General features: G+C 41.3%; 1 protein-coding gene across 1 annotated transcript in view; it reads right to left on the reverse strand.

Moving 5' to 3' along the window:
- Positions 1–23,546, reverse strand: part of skap2 (src kinase associated phosphoprotein 2) — a 338,742-nt gene that overhangs the window by 104,693 nt on the left and 210,503 nt on the right. The window lies entirely within an intron of this gene.

Consider the following 23,546-nt stretch of genomic DNA (forward strand, 5'->3'; position numbering starts at 1 on the left):
ATAAATACAGCACAGTAAAATATAGGGCCCAACCTGATCAAAAGCACACATTCGGAATTTATTAGTTCAGCAGCTGAAAAATACAACACCAACTTTAAATCCCAATTCCTGCCAATCTGATTTGCATGTTAATAATGAAAGCGTGGTCTTATGCTATGGTACAACAGAGGTACAAGTATTGTAATTCAGTTCTTCAAACAATAGCAAATAAGTTCACCCAGTAATTTAGAACACAGTGAAAACTTACCGTAGCATACATAGAAGTAGATCACATAATAGTGATTGCACTCATCACAATACATCTGCAAATACAAGCAATTTCTACACATTTACTTTCCCCATAAGTGGTAGCCTGGAGTATCCACAAAATATAGATGGCTGTAAAGGATCAAGTTTGTTTGCATAATTATATATTCACAACACTTGCAGCTATTGAGATGTTTTTAAACATTATTTTCCACAACTGAACTTCTAAGTTTTGTCTGTCATTTCTAGTAAACAGTTTGGCATAGGTTGAGGAAAAGAAAAATCACACATAGTATGAAATATGTATCAAGTATAAATTCACAATTTCAAGCCAATTGCAGGACTTTTACTACAGGATGACATTTCTGATAAATGTCAAAGGAACAAAAAATTAAGTATATCTTGACTTAATAGATAATCTACTGATCTGGACATAGAGCCATAGCGGTGTACAGCACAGTAAAAGGCCCTTCGGCCCATCAAGTCTGCGCCGGTCAAACAAGTACCTAACTATTGTAATCCCATTTTCCAGCACAAGACCCATAGGCTTGTATGCCATGGCATTGCAAGTGCACATCCAAATACTTCTTAAATGTTATGAGGGTTTCTGCTTCTACCAACCTTTCAGGCAGTGAGTTCCAGATTCCCACCATCCTCTGGGTGAAAACATTCTTCCTCACATCCCCTTTAAACCTCCTGCCCCTTATCTTAAATCTATGCCCCCTGATTATTGATCCCTCCACCAAGGGGAAAAGTTCCTTCCTGTCTACCCTATCCGTGCCCCTCATAATTTTGTACACCTCAATCATGTCCCCCCTCAATCTCAACTCCAGGGAAAATAACCCCAGTCTATCCAATCTCCCCTCATAACTAAAACTCTCCAGCTCAGGCAACATCCTGGTAAATCTCATCTGCACTCTCTGTAGTGCAATCACATCCTTCCTATAATGTGGATTCCAGAACTGCACGCAATACTCTAGTTGTGGCCTAACCAGCGTTTTATACAGTTCCAGCTAACCTCCCTGCTCTTATATTCTATACCTCGGCTAATAAAGGCAAGTATCCCATATGTCTTCTTAACCACATTATCTACCTGTCCCGTTACCTTAAGATGGACCTCGGTGAACATGCACACCAAGGTCCCTCTGATCCTCCGTACTTCCCAGGATCCTACCTTTCACCGTGTATTCCCGTGTCTTGTTTGTCCTGCCCAAGTGCATCACCTCACACTTATCCGCATTAAATTCCATTTGCCACTGATCAGCCCATCTAACCAGCCTGTCTATATCCTCCTGTAACCTAAGGCTATCCTCCTCACTATTTACCACCCCACTAATTTTCGTGTCATCTGTGAACTTACTGATCAACCCTCCTACATTCAAGTATATATTTATATATACCACAAACAGCAAGGGACACAACACCGATCTCTGTGGATCCCACTGGACGCAGGCATCCAGTCATAAAAACACCCCTCAACCATCACCCTCGGAAATACGGTTGGGGAATGGATGATGGTGGAATGAGGTGATGGCATGCAAGGGGGTGGGCAGCACAGAGGGACAACTGCACAGGAGGTGGGGGCATGGCATGACAGGGTGATGACAGCAAGGGGAAGGAGGGGGAGGGACAATGTGGAATGGGGGACAGCATTAGAGGGAGGGAAAGGGGATGGCATGGGAGGGGTGATGGGGGGGAAATGGCATGGGAGGGAGGGATGGGATGGGAATAATATGAGAGGGATGAAAGGAATAGGATGGGTGTGGTTGAGGGGGATGGCAATGGGAAGGATGGAATGGCATGAGATGTGGATTTAAAGAAGTGTTGCAATAAAGATACTAACTTCACTGCAAATATTTTGCAGGTCTCTGTTTTAAAGAAGATTCTCCTGAAGATGCAGACCTTGCAGCATCTACTTCAATGCAGCTTGTCACAGCAATTAAATGCCAAACAGCCCTTTGAACTTTTAAATATGTATTTGCACTCCAAAAGATAAATCCTGTTAAAATTTTATAATGGGGCACTTTTATGCATCCATCAGTAGGCCTCCTATATCTCATTCAAGTGGATAATTTTCCATCTGTGTATCCAATGAATGACAATGGGACTAGAGGCGACATCACACCTAAATCTAATTCTGTTCTCACACCACATTCACTTTCCAGCAGAAGTCACCATGTAATAAAGATTAGTGGAAACTCTGGCTGACTCTTACTCCCTCTCTATCCTAGGAATGCTCAGCCAATTGTTCATCCTACAACTTTTCCCTCCTCTGAGAGCAGAGTAAAACTCAAACTCAAGACCTTCCCAGTTAGAATGGATCTGCATGTTTTTTGGCTAAGAAATATCACATTTTAAAGGTTGAAATATAGGTTTCTAAAGAAAATTGCATTCATGCAAATCAGACTGGTGCTTGTGCCTCCATCCAGTGTTTTGGGAACAGTGCCACCAGACAAATTTAAAAAAGACAATCACAATACATGGTAGTTATTGGTTAAGACTGAAAGTGTAATTTATAAAACAATACAAAATAAGCATTTTGATCAACCACACACCTCTCTCTCTCGGTCATTGTACTTAATAACATCAATCGATGATGGCTTAGTCTGGATGATTGACAGGTTGTCACCTTTGTGATTAATTAAGTTCAGTTAACAGCTGACACTGACATTGGATAAGCATTTTAACCATAATAAACAAAAACAACTCAACAACACAGCAAGAAAAATCAAACCACGCAGATGGTTGTGAAGCATTCATTATGTGGTTTCCATAGTAATCACAAATCTGGAAGGTTCTGGCAAATAAACAGCTTGTATTTACACACCATTCAGCTGCTATCAAAACCGTTCAAATGTTGGCTTATCATTCTAATCACATAGCTTCGAAGTGGCAAAAGTACGGGTCATTTTTCATCAGCAATACATATAAGCTACTGCTTTATTATGGTAAATACATGCATAAAACATTGAAGTAACTTAATTAAATTAAAAGAAAATTTATTATACATGGCGTTTTCAGAACTTAAAAGGTTACAATGGCTATAAATATCCCTAATTAATATTGTTCAATTTGATTGCTATAAGTATAGCTGATTATTTAAAATATTGCAGGTGTTACAAATAATAGAAGTGGACATTATTAAACTAAAAAAAAACTGAATAAATAGTTCTCTAATTGCGATCGTAGTGAATCCTTGTGGTGGTACCACAGCCATAGTAATAAATATGTAAAACAACTTATAAGTAAAATGTATATGGTTAGGCTGTAGAGGCAAGATGAGTCTTAGATACAATTCTCAATACTAACTTTCTTAGCTGTGCTTAAGTTGGGTATTTCCTGAGAAGAGAAGATAGAAAGTTGGATGACAGTTCTTACATACCATCTCATGGGTGGTTTAGACTGGCATAAGCAACACCCCAGAAGGATCTTGCTGACCTCCCGTTTTAGTCACAGCTAACTTGCAGTCCAAGGAAATCAGAAAATTAGAAAATAAATGGAAGAAGTCACACTCAGAATTGCCCTATTATGATCAACATTTTTGTGTTGTTCCCTTACTTCTGGTAATTTTCTAAGTGTGAGTGGCATAACCCGATTCCTAATAGCCAGATAAGAGAGACTTTCACTTGTAAATGTAGACAACACAAAGACAGGGGTGTGGTTAATTGAAGATGGCTGATTTCAGGAGGATATAGGCCGATTAACAAATTGATCTGGTAGACATCGAATTAATTTTAATGGGAATAAATCTGGATAATACATTTTGGGGAAATGGATAAGGAGAGGGAATGAAAAGAGAAAGAAATGAAGAGACACTTGGGGGTTCAGGTTATTTTTGAAAATATGTTTTTTCAACTTTCAAATGACAGGAAATTTTGCGATTTGAACTGCGACAGAGACAACTGCCTAAAAATGCAAGGTCACACTCCAAAGTGAAAGTGAAAAACAAACAAATCACCCTCAGGGGAATGTGAAGAAAGAAACATTGCCTATCAGACAGACACCCATCAAAACTCAGAACTAAGGAAGAGACATTAAAAATGCAAAGCACCTGATATTGAAACAATGGCTACCACAGATAGATATACCCTAAACCTCTTATTGGACTCCCCTTATTTCTGATATGTGTGTGTGCATGTGTGGGTCCGAATGACTGCATTAGGGACAAATGCTTGGCATCGTGTTTCCACTACTCTTCTCAAATTTAGTGATTAATAAATGTGCTTGCTCTTTGACTCAAGAAAACCTTGTTTGATTGGCTTCTAACTGCTTAAATAGTTAAATAAATTCCGATTTGGAAAAGGTACATCCTCAAGAAAAATAAACTTAACCCTTTGTTGTGACCAAACAATGAGGTTGAATAGACGGCAACCGGTTCAACCATTTCTCACCTGGTCATAACAATATGCACACTCAAACCTGCAGCTCCCTTCAATAGGATCGTGACTGATCTTCACCCTCAACTCCATTTATCCACAATATCCCCATGTCCACTTGGAGTTTAAAATTCTATCAGTCTCAAAGATCAATATACTCAATGACTGAGCATCCACAGCTCGCTGGGATCTGAAACTTCCACAGATTCACAACTAAATAGAGACATTTCTCTCATCTCAGTCTGAAATAAAGGAACCCTTATCCTGAGACTATAGCCCAGATTTTTGCCACTGAGGAAGGTAGCTCATGTCAGGAACTTTCCCCACTCGTCAGACCTGCTTCAGTGTTAAGGGCTGCATTAGATCCAATTTCCACTCTGGGGAAGACGGTGATGGGATAGAGTCGGGCCTGCCGACCCTGAAAGCAGATTGTGGACAGCCACAGGGGAAGGTGAGTGCCAGGGGTGGTCTGGTTAGAAGACCTGCCTTGGTTCTCTGGGACTTTGTGGTATGGAAAGTTAGGTTTTCTAGCCCTCATCGCTCACATCCATTCATCTACCACTGCCGCTCCCCAACCCCATGCCCCATCATACCCCATGCCACCATTCAAAGCGTTTAAATACCCTCAAGTATTCAATCTCTTATAAAAACAAAAACTTCTACCCAGGTAACCACAAAGACAACAAATCCTTTAATAGCCTCTTTAAACTGTCAATCGAAAAATGACCTCAACCCTTGCTGAAATAAGTGCTTTTGTAGCTTCTGAAACTTAGTCAAGAATTTATAATGGCCACAGATTTAATAATAGCCCTTGGGAATGTCAACAAAGAACTCTATTGAAGCTACAGGACCAGATGATAATTTTTTTTAACAATAGTGGCTTTTGCTAACCTACATCAGGTGACCTGTCAATCAAAGGAGTCTGGCAAAGTTTTTTTTTTACTCTAATTGACAGCTTTAGCTATTTTTCATGTTTCAAGGGCTTGGAATTTAAAAAAAATCTCACATCATGAAACTTAAGCAGGCATTATCCACCCTTTGCAATAATTTACATCTGGTGCATAAATTCATGATACACACATTGAGGAGTTAAGGAACATTGGTGTCCTTTTGAACCCAGCACTAATCTCAAATAGCCCTGCTGAGTTTGGGTTTCATACCTGAAAGATTAACATCTCATCCTCTTCCCTATGCCAGCAAAAGTGGGATCTGTCGGAAATGGGGACTTCTGCATATGGATCCTATCCACTATTTTCCACTCTGAAAATCTGGCCCAATGCCTCTAATTCTAGTGTCTCTAGCCAAGGGAGCTACAGGACCAGATGTTAATTTTTTTTTAACAATAATGGTTTGTGCTAACTTACATCAGGTGGCCTGTCAATCAAAGGAGTCTGGCAAAGGGTTTTTTTTTTTACTCTAACTGGCAGCTTTAGCTATTTTTCATGTTTTAAGGGCTTGGAATTTTAAAAATATCACATCACATGACACTTAAACAGGCATTATCCGCCCTTTACAAGAATTTACATCTACTGCATAACTTCACGACACCCACATTTCTCTCCACATTTACCCAGTCAATTCCTTTCAGAATCTTGCTTGTTTCAATGAGATCGCCTCTCCTTCTAAAATCTAGAGAACATAGGCCTACTTTATATAATTTTTCATTGGATGGTTGTCTCATCCCAGGAATCAATCCAGTGAACATTTTTTGTAGCACCTCTAAGGCAAACATACCTTGCATTAGGTACGGAGATCAAAACTGTATACGGTACTGCAGGTGGGGTGTTGCAGCAAGACTCCATCGCTGTTGAATTCAACTCCTTACGATAAAAGCTAACATACTTCTTGCCTTTCTATACACCTGAAAATGAGGTGCCAACCTGGTGAAGCCACAACACAGTATACAGTCATACTAAACAGTGGAAGCAGCAGATTATAGGCAGAGCTAAGCAATTTCACAACCAAAAGATCAGATCAAAGCTCTGCAGTCCTGCCATTTCCATTCGGGAATTATGGTGGACAATTAAACAACTAACAGGAAGAAGTAGCTTCATCAACTCCCATCTTCCGTGACAGTGGAGCCCAGCAGGAGTGCAAACACCAAATCTGAAGCATTTGCTTTTGTTAGTGGAGACCTCAGGAGGAGGCCACATCTGGCTGAAATTCATTGTAAATGCTTAAACCTTACCTTTTGTGAAGGTGGTCTCTAAAAGGACTGTGCAGTGGTCTCTCTTAACAATACTGTTGTGGATAGATGCAGTTGTGACCAGTACGTTAGTGAAGATAAGGTCTCTTGTATTGGCTCTCTCTCATCCAGATATAAACCCAATCTGGCAGCTATGTCCTTTAGGACTCAACTAGCTCTGTCAGTGGAAGTGCTATCGAGCCATTCCTGGTGATAGACATTCAAGCCCACCCCCATCCAGAATACATGCCTCTTCTACTCTTGGTTCTTCTTCCAAATAGTGTTCAACATAGCGGAGTACTGATTCATCAGCTGAGGGAAGGGCTAAGGTGATAACAAGAGGAAGTTTCATTACCCGTTGACCTGATGCCATGAGGCTTCATGGAATCTGCAGCCCCTGTTGAGAATCAGAGGGCCAGTCCCGCCTGACTATAGACCACTGTCCTGCCACTTCTGGTAGTCTGTCCTGCCATTGGGTGATGGAGGAATCTGAAATGTTGACTGAAAGTTATGATTCTGTCAGTATGGTTATGACAAGCTGTTGCTTGACTGGTCTGTGGGGCAGTTCTTCCAATTTTTGGCAAATCCCCAGAATTTAGTAGGTGGATTTTGTAGCGACAACTAGGCTGGGTGTGCCTATTATGACAATTTGGTAATTTCCATGGTCACCATTACAGAAATTAGCATTTTATTCCATGTTTTATTTAATTAGCTGAATTTAAATTCCCCAGCTGCTGTGTTGTCTATCACATCTCCACTTTTTAAAGTACATTTTTTCATGATTAGGGCTGTTGCTGGCATGGCCAGCATTTGCTGTCCATCTCTAATTGCCCTTGAGAAGGTGATGGTGAGCCACCTTCTTGAACCGCTGTAGTCCATCTACTGCAGGTACACCCACAGTGCTGTTAGGAAGGGAGTTCCAAGTTTTTGACCTGGGGACAGTGAAGGTGATATAGTTCCAAGTCAGGATGGTGTGTGGCCTCTGGATTACTAGTCCAGTAACAGAACTACAGTACTATCATTTCCTAACACAAAGCAAGATGGTTGTGATTGTTGAAGGCCAATCATCTCAGCCCAAGGACATTGCTACAGAAGTTCTTCAGGGCATTGTCTTAGGCCCATACATCTTCAGCTGGTCATCAACGACCATCCCTGCTCCATCATAAGACCAGAAGCAGGGATGTTCATTGATGATTGCACAATGTTCAGCACCATCAGGAGAAAATGGTGACACTGCTTAATCATATTATGATTTTCGAACTGCCCTGCTTCCTTAATCATTCATTGCAGCATTTTTGCCTCGACTAATGTCAGGCTAACAGATCTGTAGTTCCCTGTTCTCGCCTTCCCTCCATTCTTCAGTAGCAGTGTTACATCTGCTTTGTTCCATCTGTTGGGAATTTTGGAAGATCACAGTTGATGCATCCACTACCCCTGAAATCACCTCTTTTAGATGCCTTGGATGCAGGCCATCTGGTCCAGGAAACACATCAGGTTTTGGTGCCATTAACTGGTGCCATGTGGTATGTTATGTTTCGGTTAGGGACCAGTAACTTTCGTCATAAAGTAGACAAAATTTGAAATCCCAGGTATTCACTAAAAGGATAAGGTTTTAACAAAAAGAAGAAGTTTTACTATACAAGAGTCGACAAAGCAATAAGTCAATCCTATCAGTATTATACTCCCAACATCCAGAATTAGCCTGATGTAAACATGAAGTAACAGGCAAACTGTGAGAAAACACACCACAAACTACACATTAAATGGCAGACAAAATCAAGACAGACCCCACAAATTTTCTCAGATCCCACCCAGACATGTGATCATTGATTGACAAAAAAATCCTTCAAACTCTGCCTTCCTCACCATGGATTTCAGCTCCTTTCCTTCGAGGATTTCACCTCCGATTTCCTTCAACAGCAGCTCCTATTCACCCTGGATGCCCTCCTGCTACTTCTATTGTCTGTAAGTAGTTGTCAGGCAACAGGGCTCAAAATTAGAATGCCCCAGCAACTGCTCACATCCTAGTTGCTCAGTCTCTTCTGAGATTGCATCCCACTTGGCTCACAAGGCTGCACCTCAACATCTAATAACCAGCACAATCCCAGCTTCCTAGCTGTGCTGAGCAGACAGCCACAGCTTACAGGCTTTCCTTTGTCTCAACTCCCAGCTTCATGGAGCAGAGACCCACCCACTTCACTGCACTGAAAACTGCCCTTCATGACTTTTTACCATGCCCAGACTCCCTAGCTGCACTGATCCAACACTTCCTCTTCAGCTTCTACTGCCTGGACTTCGCGTTCTGGTGACTGCTCTGACACCTGCGCTGCCTACCTCCTTCTTCAGTCCCAGAATAATCTAGACATGAGGCTCTCTCTTTGTGCTGCACACCTGGACCAGTGGTCACTTTTTCACACCAGACACTAGGCCATGTGAGCAAGCTTTTCACTCCATCTCTCCGGCTCCTGGGGTCAGGTTTCCACGCATCTTCTGTATGTGCAGCCTGTCCTCTGCCACTCCCTGTGCTTGCTCCCGAAAATACACATAGCAAACTGAAAATAAAAAATATAGATTCCCTCACAGGTATTTTTTCTTTACTAATATTAATTACTTTAACTTCCTTGCCATCATCCAACCCTCGGTTCCCTAATATTTCCGGTATCTTTTTTGTCTTCTACTCTTTGGAGGCGGGTACAAAATACTTCTGGTTAGTTCAGTGTTCTGGTGAAGAGTCATACGAACTCGAAACGTTAATTGTATTCCTCTTCGCAGATGCGTTCAGACCTGCTGAGTTTTTCCAGGTATATTTGTTTTTGTTTAACAAAATATTTGTTTATTGTTTCTAGCATTTCCTTATTCCCCATTATTCCCTGTTTTTCCAATCTCACCCTCTAAGGGACCCAGTCTCTTCCTTTTTGCGTACTTATAGAAACTCTTACAATCTTTTTTATATTTCTTGCAGGTTTATTCTCAGTCTATTTTCTCCCTCTATCAATTTTCTTGATCACCCTTACTGCTATTTCTGAAACACTCCCAATCCTTAGTCTTACTATTCTTCTTGGCAATATTGTAAGCCTCTTCTTTAATATATTATCCTCAACCTCTTTAGTTAGCCACGGAACGATAATTTTTCTCACGGAATTTTTAATTTCTCAATGGAATGTATATTTGAGAATTATGAAATGTTTTTTTTAAAATGTTCACCATTGCTTCTCTACCGTCATAACTTTTCAGTTAATTTCCCAATCTCGCTTGCCCAACTTGCCATTCATACCTATGTAATTTGTTTAATTTAAGTCACCTTCAAACTCAATGTGAAACTCTATTATATTATGATCCTCTTCCACAGAGGAACCCTTATTATGAGATTACTAGTTAATCCTGTCTCATTACATAAAACAATATTTTAAATAGCTAGTTTCCCTTGTCATTTGGTGACATATAAGAAACTGTTTCAAACACATTCCATGAATTTGTGCTCCAAATTACTTTTCCAATTTAAAAGCAAAATACTGCGGATGCCGGAAATAAGAAATAAAAACAGAAAATGCTGGAAAAACTCAGCAGGTCTGACAGCATCTGAGGAGAGAGAAACAGAGTTTGTGCGGACTCGAAATGTTAACTCTGTTTCTCTCTCCACAGATGCTGTCAGACCTACTGAGTTTTTCCAGCATTTCTTGTTTTTATTACTTTTCCGATTCAATTTGTCCACTCTATATAAAGATTGAAGTTCCCCAAGTCTTGCATTACCTTTGCTCAAAGTTCCACTTATTTTTTGATTAATACTCTGTCCAACAGTATGGCTACGGTTAGAGGGCTGATGTACTACACTATTTTCTGTCCCTTGTTACTCATCATCTCCACCCATACCGATTTTACTTCTTAATCTTCTGAACAAAGACTCTTCCTCACTTTGTACTTATGTCAACTTTTATTAACAGGCTTCTCCTCCCCACCCTTTTCCATTTTGTCTGTCTTTTCAAAAAATCAAGTACCCTGGAATATTTAGTTCCCAACCTTTGTTCCCATGCAAGCACTTCACTTAATGGATATTAAATCAAATCCATTTATCTTTATTTACTATTAATTTGTTTACCTTGTTATCTGGATGCACAAAGCAATCATAAAGTGCCCAAAATTTTAATGTTTTATGGGATCAAATCATGTCAAAATATAAAGTTTTATAAAAGTGTGCCAGTGAATAAAACACTAGTTCAATCTCAACTGAAGTGTTTTGTCCACACTTTAGGAAGGATGCAAACGCCTTAGAGAGGGTGCAGAAAATACTCACTAGAATGGTTTCAGGGGTAAGGGACTTCAGTTTATGTGGATAGATTGGAGAAGCTGGGGCTGCTCTCCCTAGAGAATTTAAATTTGAAAGGAGATTTTATTGAGGCATTCAAAATCATAAGGGGTCTAGATAAAACAGATGGAGAGAAATTATTATTGGCAGAAGGGTTAGGAACCAGAAGACACCAATTTAAAGTGAATGGCAAGGGAAACAACATCAACGTGAAGAAAAATTCATTTTCAGGCAGCATGTGGTTAGGATCATGAATGCATTACTTGAGAAAGTGGCGCAGGCAGATGCAATCGTGGCTTTCAAAAAAGAATTGGATAAGCTACTGAAGGAAAAGAAGAAAGGAATGGAACGGTCGTGGAGGGCCAAATGGTCTTTTCCTGTGCTGTAACCATTCTGCTCTATGGTTCTATTACCATTGCATGTGACGAGTGAGGTACAATGCACCCAGCCAAGTGTAGGTAGGAAAATTGCAATCAATCATTTTCAAATGATGGAAGTAAATCATTCAATACATTTTATGCCATTTTATCTATAGCAATCGTGGATGCAAATGATAACCGTTGTTCCAACCATGCTATCTGTTTCCCTTAATATTTTGAAAACTTCGAACTGTCTAACTTCGAACCCCTTAACTGTCTAAATTCCAAGGAATACAATCCTAATTTAAGTAATCTCTCCTTGTAATTTAATCTGTGGCGTCCAGATATCATTCTGAGTTTAAAAAGCAGAGAAGTCTGTACAGGTCTCTGGATTGTGATGTTTAAAAATTAAAATGAAAGCTCTTACCAGGCAGCTTGGGGGCTCCTATCAATGCTACCTTTGCTGCAGAACAGTTCCATCCAAACTCCTGGCAAATCTGTACAAATATTTAAATCATTCTGACGCTGGAAGATTAACTAGGGTTAATTGAGAGGGTAGAAGAGAATTACTAAGACAATAACAAGGGTGAAAGGGCTTAGACATGTGGATAGACTAGAGATACTGGAAATTGCTTCACAAGAGAAATAAAAGTAAAGAGGAAACTAAATAGAAGTGCTCAATCTTAATGCAGAGATTTAATTAAATAAATAGGCAACACTGTTTTCACAAGATTCTCTAGTTTAAAACATCAGCTCTCCCCTTGGCACCAGAGTAAACATAGAAAACAGGAGCAGGAGTAGGTCATTCGGCTCTTTGAACCTGCTCCTTATTCAATACGATCACGGTTGATCCTCTATCTCAACACCATATTCCCCTTCTTTCCCCATACCGTTGACACCTACAGAGCCTTGAAACCTATTTACTTCTTAAATATATTCAGTGACTTCGCCTCTACAGCTCTCTGTGGTAGACAATTCCACAGGTTCACCACCTTCTGGGTGAAGAAGTTGCTCCTCATCTCAGTCCTAAATGGCCTACCCCATGTGTTGAGACTGTGACCCATTGTTCTAGACACCCCAGCCAGAGGAAACAACAGCCCTGCATCCAGTTTGTCCAGCCCTGTCAGAATTTTATGTTTCAATGAGATCCCCCCCTCATTCTTCTAAGCTCCAGTAAATTCAGGCCTAGTCGACCCAATCTCCACTCATATGGCAATCCTGCCATCCCAGGAATCAGTTTGGTGAACCTTCGTTGCACTCCCTCTATGGCAAGTATATCCTTTCTTAGGTAAGGAGGCTATAACTGCACACAATACTCCAGGTGAGGTCTCTCCAAGGCCCTGTACAACTTAAAGATAAAAACAAAAAACTGCGGATGCTGGAAATCCAAAACAAAAACAGAATTACCTGGAAAAACTCAGCAGGTCTGGCAGCATCCGTGGAGAAGAATAAAGTTGACGTTTCGAGTCCTTATGACCCTTCAACAGAACTGAGTAAAATTAGGAGAGGGGTGAAATATAAGCTGGTCGTTGACAGGGCCCTCAACGGTATCCGGCCCATCCTGCGCATCCGCCCTCACACCTTTCTCTGCCTCCCAGAAACATGATAGGGTCCCCCTTATCCTCACTTATCACCCCACCAGCCTCCGCATTCAAAGGATCATCCTCCGCCATTTCCGCCAACTCCAGCATGATGCCACCACCAAACACATCTTCCCTTCACCCCCCCGGCGGCATTCCATAGGGATTGTTCCCTCCGGGACACCCTGGTCCACTCCTCCATCACCCCCTACTCCTCAACCCCCACCTATGGCCTCCCCATGCATACGCAAAAGATGCAACACCTGCCCCTTCACTTCCTCTCTCCTCACCATCCAAGGGCCCAAACACTCCTTTCAAGTGAAGTAGCATTTCACTTGCATTTCCCCCAACTTAGTCTACTGCATTTGTTGCTCCCAATGCGGTCTCCTCTACATTGGAGAGACCAAACGTAAACTGGGTGACTGTTTTGCAGAACATCTGCGGTCTGTCCGCAAGAATGACCCAAACCTCCCTGTCGCTTGCCATTTTAACACTCCACCCTGCTCTCTTGCCCACATATCTGTCCTTGGCTTGCTGCATTGTTCCAGTGAAGCTCAATGCAAACTCGCAGAATAGCACCTCATCTTCCGACTAGGCACTTTACAGCCTTCCAGACTGAATATTGAATTCAACAACTTTAGATCTTGAACTCCCTCCTCCATCCCCACCCCCTTTCTGTTTCTTTCCCATCCCTTTTGTTTTTTTCCAATAATTTATATAGATTTTTCTTTTCCCACCTATTTCCATTATTTTTAAATCTATACCTTTTATGCCCTGTTTGTCTTATTTCACTCCACCCCCACTAGAGCTGTACCTTGTGCGTCCTGTCATCCATTCTTAATTAGCACATTCTCTTATATAATATCACCACCTTCAACACCTCTTTTTCTTTTGTCTGTGACATCTTTTGATTATCCGCTCCTATCACTGCTTGATTGTCCCTACAACCACCGCCCCCCACTTCTCTCCCCCCACCCAACACCCCCCCCCCAACCTTAAACCAGCTTATATTTCACCCCTCTCCTAATTTTACTCAGTTCTATTGAAGGGTCACGAGGAATCGAAACGTCAACTTTATTCTTCTCTGCCGATGCTGCCAGACCTGCTGAGTTTTTCCAGGTAATTCTGTTTTTGCCCTGTATAACTTGTCTTACTGCACATCAAGTCCTCTCACAATGAAGGCCAACATGCCATTTGCCTTCTTATCTGCTTGCTGCACCAGCATGTTTGCTTTAAGTGATTAGTGTACAAGGACACCCAGGTCCCTTTGTACATCAACATTTCCCAATCTATCAGTATTTAAATAATACCGCTACTCTGCTTTTCCTACCAAAGTTGATAACTTCACACTTATCCATGTTATACTGCATCTGCCATGTATTTGCCCACTCACTCAACTTGTCTAAGTTGCCTTGAAGCCTCTTAACATCCTCCTCATTGTTCACAATCTCACCAAGTTTTGTGTCCAAGTCAGCAAACTTGGAAATATTACATTTGATTCCCTCATCCAAATCATTGATATATATTGTGAATAGCTGGGGCCCAAGCAGCATCCCATTAGTCACTGCCTGCCACTCCAAAAAAGACCCATTTACTCCTACTCTCAGTTTCCTGTCTGCTAACCAATTCTCAATCCACAGTAGTGTTAGATGTTTGGGATGAATTCTCTTGCATCCAACTGATATTGATAACTCAATGTCATTAATTAAGGTCATTGCTAATAAAAAAATACGGAGAGAGGTTAGCAGACATTTGACCTCCAGGGTATTATTCAGAAATGGAATGCTTGATAGAACAGCAGTGGACATAAAACATATAATAGCTATTAAAATTACATGGTTTAATATTTGAACAAAATAAAATTGTGAAAAATATGGGGAAAGGGTAGGGGATTGGCACCAAAGGGATAGCTCTTTCAGAGGCCCGGATTAGATATGATAAGCTAAATAGCCTCTTGCTCTGCTGTAAAATTCTCTGACTCTATGGTCTCCATGCTCACCCAAAAATAGAAATGGAAGTACTGCAATTATTATTTCACATGTATTATTTTAAAAATAAAGCTCTCCAAACACAATAGATGCCATATGTTCCCATTTTTACTAAAATTCAACTTAAAGAAAAATAGTCTTTACACTATCCGAGGTAAACTAATGTTTGTTTTGGGAAGATTTTCCATTCCATAACATGCATCCATAATTGAGGAGATGGTGGCATAGTGGTAATGTCATTGGACTAGTAATCCAGAGGCTCAGATTAATACTCTGGGGACATGGGTTCAAATCCCACCATGGCAGCAGGTGGAATTTGAATTCAATTAATAAAATCTGGAATTGGGGAACTAGCCTTGGCAATGCTGACCATGAAACTATCCTTTATGGCTTGCATGTGACTCCAGATCCATAACAATATGGCTGACTCTTAACTGCCCTCTGAAATGGCCAAGCAAGTTACTCAATCCAAGAGCAATTGGGGGCGGGCAAGAAATGCTGCCGTTGCCAGTGATGCCCACATCCCATGAAAGAATAAAGAATCCATATCTTTGTACACAAGATGCTCTCTGCTCTCAAAGGTCATAGGAATTGTTGCCTGAAAAATTGAAAAAGGAAAATTTGGGCAGTGTTGTGGGAGCACACAGAACTCTGAAGCTTGTAGAGCTGGAAGAGCTTACAGAGATGGGAGGGGCAAGGTCCTGGAGGGATTTGAAAACAATGATGACAATTTTAAAATCAAGGGACTACTGGGTGGGCAACCAATGCAGGCCAGTGAGCACATGGGTGATGGATGAATGGGACTTGGTTTGAATTGAGTTGAAGCAACAAAGAATACAAACCACATGCCTAATCAGTGGGCAGGATTCAAAATTGTTCTGATCTCAAGCAAACAACTAACATAGACCAATTTGGGCTCCTGACAGAGTTCAGAATATTAAAAGTTTCAAGCAGATGTTGGACTTGGGAAAATGTCTCAGACCAATATCAGTTTTTCACAATAAACAACAAAAGTTTCACTTATTGAATAAATATATTTTGGATCAAAAGCAATGCCTTTACTTGTAATTGCACAATAATTTAACTACAGGGGCAGAATGGGAAACAGTAGCATTGTGGTTATATTACTGCACTAGTAATCCAGAGGTCCGGGCTAATGATCTGGAGATGTAAGGTTAAATTCAACCATGGCAGCTGGGGAGTTTAAATCCAGTTAATTAATTACAAATATAATACCTGGAATAAAAAGTTAGTACCAATATCAATGGTGACCATAAAGCTACTGGATTGTCATAAAAACCCCTCTGGCCTATGTGTGACCTCAGACCCACAGAAATGTGGTTGACTCTAAATTGCCTTCCGAAATGCATAGAAAGTCATCAAACTATATCAAAACTATGATGAAACCTTCACCACACAAGGCAGTGAAGGATGGGCAATAAATACTGGCGATGCCAATGTCCTCACATCCCATGAATAGAAAATATTAAAAACATTCAGCCCGTCATCTTTTTGTAAATTGAATTAATTTCTTATTAAGTAGATAAACAGTTCATTGAACTAGCCTTGCAACATTTTTATACACCAAAAATCTCTTGCTCACTTTTCTCCCTCTAACCACAAGTCCCAATGTCCAACTCCACAACATAAAAGCTATATAATTTTACAAAGTTCTAAACTTTGATTTTATGATAAAATTCAGCCACACAGAAACTAATGAAAATACCAGCTATTTACTTTGCAATAATGCTGTTACTGCAAAACCAGAAAAGAATCTGCATATTTCAAATGGTGTAGTTTAGAATTGATCATACAATTCATAGTCTTAACTGAAATAAGCATGATGGAGGAATATGCCAAGATATCAATTTTATTCCGAATTGCATCAGCAACTATTTAGGATAAGGAAGTGCAAAGCCATTGCTGAAGAGCAAAGTTCATGCTACCGCTGTGTGTCTGCCAAATAAGTTTCACCAATGCTGCTTAGTCCAAATAATAATGTTTGGTGAAAGGGTAAGGATTATTCCATGTTGCAACTTTACAGGAGTTTCTGATGAACATTTGTTTGAGATGCATTATGAAGCAGCCATGGAACATGTAAAACGGCTTTTCACAGATCCCATGAGTTTCCTGTTAGAGAAACTTTAACAATAAATACATTCCATAAGCCACCTGGTAAGCTGCCGTTTGGAGACAAGCTTGCCAACAACCTTAGGAATATATGAACTAATCAATTAATGGGATCGACAGAAGGATTTGCTAGCACTCTTTGAGTAGTCACATAGAGGGACAGGTGCTCTAACTCTTGAGTTGTAAGTTGTAAGTCCTGACCAAAATTAGATATCAGTTTGAATTCTGCATCTAAACCTGGCTAGTTGCTGAGAAGAGATTTTTAATGGGAAACAATGGTTGGAAGGAAGCCTGGGTGTACTTTGAGGATTATTTGATCAGCGTGACAATTCATATAAAGAATAATTGATGACCAGTGTTTTGGTCTCACCAACTCGACTGAAACCAGAGCTGCTAACAATGTTACTTGGTTTACCATGACAGGTCTTCCACATTGTAAACGTTAAGGGTATTAGAGGAGGATATTTGTAAATGTCGAAGCTGAGGTTCCAATTAGAAACAGGATACTTTTTGGATTTAATTTCTGGATACCTCCATCAATCTGGATGCGAAAGTATTTCTCCTAATGTACTCATTGAAAGGGGATCACAGAAAATACAAAAGCAACTACATTGACACTAATGGAGTTAGAATTCAGCCAGTTGACTTTTGAGAGCCTTATATCACGTCTGCTCTCACTAAGGTTATCTGGCTCTAACAAACGTCCCCTCATCACAGCTAGATTATCAAATGGAAGCTAGACAGATTCAGGAGGAGGATCCCAAGCTGACAGCTGAGAGACAGGAATAAAGTAGGAACTTACTTTGAATACCAAGTTTCATATCCTCAGGACATCCCAAAGTGTTTCACAGACAATTATGTAGGTTTAGATATTGCAATGCACTGAAACATGGCATACAATTTGTGTACAGCAAGGTCTCGCAAACAGCAATGCAGCAAATGACCAGATAATCAGACTTTTTAAGTGCTGATGGCTATGGGATTAATGTTGGCCAGAATACCAGTGGGTCTCCCTTTCCTTCAAATAGTGTCATGGAATCTTTTAAATTCACCTACAAGAGTGGCAGGTCCTCAATTTGATGTCTCGACCCAAAGCTGGCACCCCCAATAGTGCAACATTCCTTCAAGTACTGTATAAAGTAACAACCTATGTTATGCATTCAGGTCTCTGGAGTGGAACTAGAATCCATCACATTCTGACAAGGAGATGAGAGTGTTACCACTGAATCAACACTGACACCTACTCGAGTGGTGAGATTGGGCAAGGATTCTTCAATGTCAGGATGTGCAAGAACCACAATTTTCAAAATTACCCTGATTTTTCTATTCTGATTTCCTGTAAGAAAGATAAAACAAACCAAGTTGCATTTATATTGTGCCTTATTACATCCTTGGGATATACCAAAGTACTATTCAACTATTTTTGAAGTGCAGTCATTAATACTATGCAAGCAACTGGAGCAGCAACATTCCCACAGAAAGCAAATGAACGAATGACCATAAAGGGTCTGTTTTTGGTAGATTGGGCTGAAGGAAGAATTCTAACCAGGATATTGAGAGAAATCCCTGCAATTCTTTGGGTAATTCCATGAGATGCTTTACATCCATAGAGAAAAACTGCAGTATACCTGACAATGCAGCATAACTGACATTGCAGTAATCTCTGGATACTGCAATGAAGTTCACACTGGATTATGTACACAAGTTCTGGACTGGGTTTGGAGCATTAGACAGAGGTGAGAGTTTTAACAATGCAACAAGCCTACAACATCCTAAGTATCAAGGAAAAATTAAGAAAAAATGTACAGAAAAAAACACTTCCAAGATGATTCCTGGGGAGCTAAGTTTGGTAGCACACAAAAATGGCATAGGGATCACAATAAGCCTACACCAGTTAATTGCGATGCAGGCTGCACACCAAAAACATGCTACCTATTCATTGCAATGATTTTGATATCCAGCCAGCATTAACTATGTAGTTGACTGGCTGCAAGCACTGGCATAAATCCAATATTGTGAGTGGCAAACACCACTGTAAAGCTAAAATAAAAACAGACAATGCTGGAAATACTCAGCAGGTCAGGCAGCATCTGTGGAGAGAAACAGAGTTAGCATTTAAATGTCAACTCTATTTCTCTCCACAGATCCTGCTTGACCTGAGTATTTCTTGCATTTTCTGTTTTAATTTCTGAGTTCACGCATCTGCATTATTTTGCTTTTGTATTGGTACCATCAAAGCCAGCCTGCTCTACTTAAAGGGTGGAAATAGAGGAGTACATTGTCTGACTGCAGCAGGTAATGGCAGTCATGCAGGAAGAGCAGGAAGTGAATCTGACATGGAGAAGAGTGAAGAATGGCAAAACATGACACGGACAGGGCTCCTAAGTTTTTGGATGTTGCACTAAAGGCCATGCTGAAGTTGCAGACGGTGTTGGAGATAGGGGAAAAGATATTCTGTATCTGCAGGGGTCAGAAGAACCTCCAAACCCACACTCTGAAGGCAGTGGGATTTAATAGCTTTGGAGATCAACAGCAGCAGTCAGGTTTGAGGACTTGGATCCAGTGTCACAGAAAGCCCAATGACAATACACAAATGATCAAGGTGAGTGAATACAGCTTGTGGGGGAGACAGTGGTGTAATAGTAACGTCACTGGACTAGCAATCCTGAGGCCCAGGCTAATGCCTTGGGGACATGGGTTCAAACCTCACCATTAATAATTTTGGAAAATGAAGTCAGTCTCAATGATGGTGACCATGACAACTATTGTTGATTATAATCATAACTCATCTGCTTCACTAATGTCCTTTAGGAAAGGAAGTCTGCCATCCTTACCCTGTCTGGCCTACATGTGACTCCAGACCACAGCAATGTGGCTGACTCTTAAAAGTCTTCCGGAATGGCCTAGCCAGCCACTCAGTTCAAGGGAAGTTAGGAATGGGTAGCAAATGCTGGCCTTGCCACTGACACCCACATCCATGAAAGAATAAAGAAAAAATGCCATTCCCTATGAACTCCACCGCTAGCCTTACATACTGCTCAATTCACCACAGCCACCATCACTCACCTACCAACAATCCCAGGCAATCAGGGCTCATTTTTGACATCCATATGCATCAACACATTTGTCATCACTGGAAGCCTCACACGACATCTCACATTTTGCACACACAGTCAGCTATTCGACCATGACAGTCACATCACCCAAACAGAGTGTGACACACTCAATGGCACACTTATCTTTCCTGCAGGACAAGGTGGCACACAACCAGAGGTAGCAGGAGCTAATGGCAGAGGGATGTGCAGACCTGCATGTCCTGACTGCCATGGAAGATACACTACTGGCCATTGCTGAGGCCATGAGCAATGATAGGGTTGAAGCCATTGATGATGATATCCTCATAGCGAATCCTTCTCACATCCCACCTCATCCTCAACCCACAGTTTGTTCCAATTTATTACATGCTCCCACCTCCATCACATCACATCAAAACCATAAGTACCATTTCCACAGCCTTCAGCGTGATGCCATCACCAAACACATCTTCCCTTTCCCTTCCCTTTCAACATTCCGAAGGGGTTGTTCACTCCACTATACCCTGGTCTACTCCTCAGTCACTCCAACACCCCGACCCCTTTCCACGACATCTTTCCATGCAAACGTAGGAGATGTAACACCTGCCCTTTTACCTCCTCTCTCCTCACCGTCCAAGGCCCCAAACACATTTTCCAGGTGAAGCAGCAATTTATGTGTGCTTCTTTCAGTCTAGTCTATTGTATTCACTGCTCACAATGTGGTCTCCTCTTCATTTGGGAGACCAAACACAGATGTGGTGACCACTTTGTGGAACACCTCCGTTTTGTCCACAAGCATGATCCCAAGCTTCCAGTCAAATTCCATCATCTGCTGTGGCAGGATTCAAATCTGGGTCCCCAGCACATTACCCTTGGTCTCTGGGTTACTAGTCCAGCGACAATATTATGTCAGCCCTATGCATGCTACACAAATGTGTGGGTTGCACACTGGAGTTATCAGCCCTGTGGGCAGCAGATAGCCCTCATCACACAGTAGCTACCCTTTAGTTTGCCATTGTGCTTGAAATGTAACTGGGATTGTTGCAGAATAAAGGTATCATTACTGCTGCCAGAATACAGGATATGATTCACTGCCTATAGTAAAACACCAGCTAGACTTTGAAGGTGTGGAATATGTTTCCTTTCTGGCATAGGGCAGAGCTGACAAAGTGATAGCAAGATAAAGTCTCTGCAGTCAGTGGCATTCTGCACAACGGGGAAGCCTGCAAACCAAGTAAAGCTGTATGCATGCTTTGCTTGCTTCTGTCTGGCAAAAATGAAATGTACTTAGATCTCATTTGAGTAGAGAGCCTCAGTGGTCTCCCTTATGCAAAAATGAGTGGGAAACTGCAAGATGTTCCAAATATCTCCAAATCCAGCTTGATGGAGCAGGCACAAAGCACAACAGACCATAAGACATAGGAGCAGAAATTAGGCCAATTGGCCCATCAAGTCTGCTCCGCCATTCAATCATGGCTGATAAGTTTCTCAACCCCATTCTCCCGCCTTCTCCCCATAACCTTTGACCCCCTTACCAATCAAGAACCTATCTATCTCGGTCTTAATTACACTCAATGACCTGACCTCCACAGCCTTCTGTGGCAATGAATTCCATAGATTCACCACTCTCTGGCTAAAGAAGTTCTCCTCATCTCTGTTCTAAAAGGTCTTCACTTTACTCTGAGGCTGTGCCCTTGTGTCCTAGTCTCTCCTACTAATGGAAACATCTTCCTCACGTCCACTCTATCCAGGCCTTTCAATATTCTGTAAGTTTCAATCACATTGTAACAGACATCTTCACAACCATTGGCAATGCAGTCCTTGTCCTAAACTAATTTGCGGTTGTGGCTGTAACAGATGGCAGATTTCAGAGAGAATGTTGTTACTTAAGTGCAAACGTCTCATATGTTGTTCCTCCCTGGTGTTCAGGTAGGAAAATTACTCTCTATCAGCCCTGGGTAGATGGTATTGCCTGCTGAGAGCCCTTGTCCCCCTCCCTATTCCAGCAGCTTGTTCTGCTCTGCATAGCCTCTGTTAATTCTCCAAGTCATGCTTTATTCCAAGGAGAATGTCTGCTGGTATACCCATGTCTTGGACCAACTGGTTTCACAGAAACCTTGAAGTCAACAACAACTCTTTTAGCACCTGTCACACCACTCCCTGTAGACTTTTGCAACCTGAAACTACCATTTTAAGCACCAAGCATTTGCAGAATCGAAGCAAGAGCCAGAAGGAAGTAACCAGCGACTAATCTGTAAGTAGTTGATGATCCTTTTAAAAAGGGCTGGTGGGTGATGGGGGTGGGGTACAGGATCCTTCCTGCTGTTGGTAATTGCGATGCAGGCAGAACACCAACTCCATGTTGCCTGTTAATTTCAATGATTTTGGTACCCAGCCAGCTCTACTGTTAGCTGGCTGCATTCATCAGTAGGAGACCATTTCAAAAGCAGCTAGCATCATTTAAAGCTAGCCTGCACCTCTTAAAGGTGGGGTTGTGAAGAACAGCAGGTACTGGCAGTCATGCAGAAAATGAATCTGATCTGGAACACAGGGAAGAATAGCATAACATGGGAGCATCTAGTTTGTGCAAAAGTCTTGAAGTCAGCAGAAACCCCTTCAGCACCTAACCATACGACTCACTGTAGGCCTTTCTAACTTTAAACAACGATACAAAGCACCAAACACTTGCAGAATTAAAATAGGAGCAGAAGAAATCATCCAGCAGCTAACCTGTAAGTAGTTGATGATTCCTAAAAATAGCGGTGGTGTGAAGTCCTTCCAGTCTCTGAACTCATGTTCAGCTTTGCGAGGTTAAAAGGGAGCATTAGCTAAGACTTGAGCTTTGAAATTGCACTGCTTGCAACAAATCAGCAATGATCTGCCTGCTCAGCATAGTTCCAGCATCCAAAGTGTGTGCGCTAATGCCCTCACCAATATGGCATCTGGTGTAAGTCATCCAAAAAAGTGCTTATGTGCCACAGACACCATTTTGGAGCTGTAAGGGTATTTGTAACACCCAAAGAACAGGTGCAAATGATCCAAATTTCACGCCTCAAATTTTGAGTTCTGATTTATGCATGTCACCTGTGTAGAATCAAGAGAATCCATGAATGTATCATGATCCAAATAGGCCAGTCATGGTTAACCCTAAATCTGTTAATATTCAGGACTATCTCAGGGTCGATCTTCCACTCATGATGGTACACTGCTGAGTAACTAAAGTCATCAGTGGCAGTGCTGGTATTATGCAAATAGCGCAGGAGCCGCTAAGCATTCAGAGTAGATCCCACCAATTTGGTAACATA

Source organism: Carcharodon carcharias, chromosome 3 (genome assembly GCF_017639515.1).
Source record: "Carcharodon carcharias isolate sCarCar2 chromosome 3, sCarCar2.pri, whole genome shotgun sequence".
Classification (NCBI taxonomy): Eukaryota; Metazoa; Chordata; class Chondrichthyes; order Lamniformes; family Lamnidae; genus Carcharodon; species Carcharodon carcharias.